The sequence below is a fragment of the Danio rerio genome, chromosome 6 (assembly GCF_049306965.1).
Source record: "Danio rerio strain Tuebingen ecotype United States chromosome 6, GRCz12tu, whole genome shotgun sequence".
NCBI classification, from domain to species: Eukaryota; Metazoa; Chordata; class Actinopteri; order Cypriniformes; family Danionidae; genus Danio; species Danio rerio.
In genome coordinates, this window is record NC_133181.1 from 45158351 (window position 1) to 45163161 (window position 4811).

At 38.0% G+C, this 4811-nt stretch overlaps 1 long non-coding RNA gene across 1 annotated transcript; it reads right to left on the reverse strand.

The window, feature by feature from the left end:
• Positions 1 to 478: 478 nt before the first annotated feature.
• On the reverse strand, positions 479 to 3898 carry LOC141386337 (uncharacterized). The gene is made up of 2 exons (XR_012408136.1): positions 3767 to 3898; positions 479 to 3511 (listed from the first exon to the last, which is right to left on the reverse strand). It is a non-coding gene; the product is annotated as an uncharacterized lncRNA (long non-coding RNA).
• Positions 3899 to 4811: the final 913 nt, after the last annotated feature.

The following is a 4811-nucleotide window of genomic DNA, read 5'->3' on the forward strand; positions in this document are numbered from 1 at the left end:
TTAGTGTGTGTGAATGAGTGTCTATGGATGTTTCCCAGTACTGCTTTGCAGCTGGAAGGGCATCCGCTGTGTAAAACATATGCTGAATAAGTTGGCGGTTCATTCTGTTGTTGTGACCTCTGATAAATAAAGGGACTAAACTGAAGGAAAATGAATGAATGAATTTTTAAAAATGGTTAAATATAGCACTTGGGAAATATTTTTAAACGATTTAAATTTCACAGGAGGGCTCAAAATTTTGTCTTCAATTATATTTGAGATTTTAGTTCAGTACTGTTGGTTTAACGTTTGTGTTTTTAGCATTTTTAGCGTCTGGAAGAAATCATGAAGAGGACTCGTAAGAGTGACGCAGGAGCACAGGAGAGATGTGTGTGTGTTTCATTAAGTCTAATCTTAAACACACACAATGAAAGAAAATTAACCTGGTTTATTCATTTCTTTGAATATGACAGCGGTGAAAATCTATTTATAGTACTGAGAATATATAAAAATCACTCTTTTATTAATATCATGTAAGTAGGGTTAAAATAAAAAAGTACAATGTTGTTTTCCTCTCGTCTTGCAGTAATACAGAAAAATCCGTCAGAAGCTCTTCATACTGGTGCGACAAACCAATCACCAATGAGGTAATCGAGACGCTGCATGAATTGAAATTGAAATGAAGCTGCATGAATTATGTTTTGCTTATTTTCCCGCTTGTGTGTCTTCCTCAGCTCTGTGTCCTGGGACGCAGCACCGGTCATTAACGGAGCTCCGCCCACTAAGCATCAGAATGGACTGTCCTCCAATGGAGACGCTGCAGACTTTGAGGAGATAATCAAGCTGTCCAATCACAGTGGGAACAGTGGGCAGAGTCAACCGGCTGACGACCCAATCATGGCCTTCGAGGGAGGAGAACCGTTCATGATGAAGGCGAGGCCTATGAAACCTCAACATGTGGCAGGTAGAGTCAGATTTTGTTCCGATTACGTACAGTTGAAACCAGACGTTTACATACACTTTATAAAGAGGCACATAATTTTTTTTTTTTTTTAATGAGACTAAACTTATTTTTTTAGGTAAGTTAGGATGATCAAATTTGTTTCTGTTCTGCTTAATAGCAAAATAATGAGAGAGATATTTTTGAGAAATTGTTATAACCTTTCTTAAAAGTCAAGTTTACATACAGTAAGATTATTCTGCCTCTGAAAAAGCTCAGATGATGATGTCAAGCTTTTGGAAGTTTCTGATTGGCTAATTGACAACATTTGAGTTAATTGGAGGCACAACTGTAGAATAGTATTTAAGGAAAACCTCAAACACACACTGCTTCCTTGTGTGACAACATGGGACAATCAACAAGCCAGAATCAACAAAAAAGCCAGATTACAATTTGCTGAATTACACTGGGAAAAAGAATAATTTTTGGAGACATGTCCTGTGCTCTGATGGAGCTAAGATTGAACTGTTTGGCTATAATGACCAGTGTTACATTTGGAGGACAAAGGGGAAAGCTTACACGCTTATGAACACTATCCTAACTGTGAAGTATGGGGGCGGCAGCATCATGTTGTGGGGCTGTTTTGCTGCAGGAGGGACTGGTCCACTTCACAGCATAGATGGCATCATGAAGAAAGAACATCATGTAGAAATACTGAAGCAACATCTCAAGACATCAGCCAGGAAATGAAAACTTGGCCACAAATGGGTCTTCCAAACAGACCATGACCCTAAGCATACTGCCAAATTAGTTCAAATGTGCTGTAAGGACAACAGAGTGAATGTTTTGAAGTGGCCATCACAAAGCCCTGATCTCAATCCTATAGAACATTTGTGGGCATAGTTGAAAAAGCTTGTGCAAGCAAGACAGTCGACACATCTGATTCAGTTACACCAATTCTGTCAGGAGGAATGGGCCAAAATTCCTGCAAACTATTGTGAGGAGCTTGTGGAAGAATACCCAAAACATTTGACCAAAGTTAAACAGTTTAAAAGCAAAGATTTAAAAAAATACCAAGGAAATGTGTGTAAACTTTTGACTGTCTAGAACACAGGTGTCAAACTCAGTTCCAAAAGGGCCGCAGCTCTGCACAGTTTAGTTCCAACCCTAATTAAACACACCTGATCAAACTAATTGAGTCCTTCAGGCTTGTTTGAAACCTACAGGTAAGTGTGTTGGAGCAGGGTTGGAACTAAACTGTGCAGGGCTTCGGCCCTCCAGGAATTGAGTTTGACACCCCTGGTCTAGAAATTAATAGAAAATTCTCAAATAAAAATCTCTCATTATTCTGGCATTTAGCAAATGTAAATCATTTAGGTTATCCTAACGGACCTAAAATAGTAAACGTTTAGTATCATTTACCATCAGACATTTTTTTAAATGGTTGTGTTTCTTTTTTTAGAGTGTATGTAAACTTCTGGTTTCAGCTGTATGTAAGATCATATATGGATCAAATCTGGGCACCAGTGGAGTTGCTTTTCAGTGTTTCGTCTTTCAGCAGTGACATTTACATTATACTGAACTGAACTAAACTGAACCCAAAATAAAATCTTGAAAATAATGTATAAAGGATGATTAAGAGAGTCTCTAAGCTATTTTCCATGCATGAAACTGATGATTTCTGCAGTTTGTTGACTTTAGGACAGTGTGAATGACTGAAAAAAGCAGCCTTGGCATTCTGCAAAGCGTCTCTATTTTCAGCTTCATAATAACAGTCATAGATGTTGTTGGCAAGCTTTTAATAGTTCAATAAATCATCTTCTCACATGTGTTTCTGCTGTTTTCCTGCAGAGGTGCTGTGAGAGATGAGATATCAGAGTCTTCTGGATATGAAGAGAAGAAGAGAAGCCTTACTCTACCACCGCTTCCACCCTGATGTGTGCCAAACCAACAAAAACTGCTTTAACAACAAACAAACTGCTTTTAACAACAAAGACTGCTTTAACTTTAGAAACACAGCCAAGCCGGACGCGCTCAGGAGAAAGTGCCAGAAGACGACCTTAAAGAGACACTTATATACATATACAACGTTTGCAAAAAGTCTCTGTCTATTTCAGTGTGTATGTCATGGTGCAACATTTGTTGAGTTTCTTTAACAAGTCACCTGCCGATCATGTGGTGCACCTTAAAAGAGTCGCTATATGTAGTGAAGACTACCTTGCCGTTAGGGCTAGTTAAAGGGAGCGTAGCGAACCAGGGGTGTCGGTTAGAACACGACAGAGAGATGAGGTCAAGTTAAACAGGGTTTATTGCAAACTGCAAATTGTCCACAAAGGGGGGGAGCCAGCCTGTACAGCTATCAATCAGTAAGAATTAACAGGATGGGGAGTGAGCTCTAATCCAGCAGCAAACATTGATAGTATGGGCAGAGCAGCTTTAAAGCATCCACTGAAGTCCGTAGGGCTTAGTACATCAACATTTAGGCCAATGAGAAGATGACTTGGCGTGCGCTTGCTTGTATGAACTGAAACACTAGATCCTTGATCTGAGCACTTAGGGATGTTTGTAGGGTTTATAGGGGGTGTGGTTTCTCTGAAACACACAAAGTATAAAACTAAATTAAACTCTTACATCGATAAGTCACATTCACAATATAGGCTGCTCCCCATAAACAAGAACAAAGTGAACCATAAACATATTATATAACAGTAAACATTAAATGTCTTCACTCATAACTAGACATGAGAGCTTTAGCCTGCTATGCTAAGCACTGTAATGATTTAACACAAGCATCACGTTTGGAATGTTCTCTCATTCTATTTACATGCCATCCGGACTGCTACTCACTCTTATAGGACGCACACAACACCATAAACAATCTTCTGTCACGAAAGGGAGCTGCAGTGTCCGTCTGTGGCTCTTAACAGATGGAGGACTGCACGTGAGCAATGGCTGCGATGATCTAGCGATCGCTAGAGTGAAAGCACTTTTTTTTCCGGCCAGCGGCGATCTATACTTTCATAATAAAAGTCCTCCGGGCACCATCCGCAACAACATGCTTTCACTTTCTTTATTCGCCTTTTGCACACTATATATTGAATTTTAGAAAAGACAACTTGGCTTATCTTTATGATATGAATTATTGTTGTTGTTGTTGCTCTTGTTATGATGTATTGTTATCGTTCAAGTAGAGAAAAAAAGCAAACGTGTGTCTTGAACTATTGCGTTATTTAACGTGTGGCGCATCAGAAGAGGCCGATATTCTGTATGTTAATGTATATTTGCCTGATTATGACAGACCTGTGGAATAAATCTTTATGAAAGGGGCTGTTTGTCAGTGAGTGGAGTGTTTGCTGTAGTTTAAGCTAATCGTAATAATGTGATTTTTATTTTAGTCTGGCTATATCATGATGGTAGAACAGTGCTTTATAATAAAAATAATAATTCCTTACATTTATATAGCGCTTTTCTTGGCACTCAAAGCGCTTTACACATAGGGGGAATCTCCTCATCTACTTTTTTTTTTTTAATGCAAGAAAGGACATTACAAAGATATAATATGAACAAAGAGACAAAGAGGGTTACATAAATAGAATTCCAGCAAATTAATCAAGTTTAAATGATTTACACCAAGAAAGCGTTTTACATGCAGTGTAATTATGACTGTTTATGACTGTTCCAGTTACTATGACCATTTATGTGAAGCTGCTTTGACACAATCTACATTGTAAAAGCACTATACAAATAAAGGTGAATTGAATTGAATTGTAATTGTTAGAGTCTTTTAAAGAGTTCACATAAATTTCAAAGTCCTTTCTGAAAATAAAAAAGTAAGGGTATTTCTTTGAAAATTAACATTTATGGAAGTAAAACTTTGCTATAAAAAAACAAT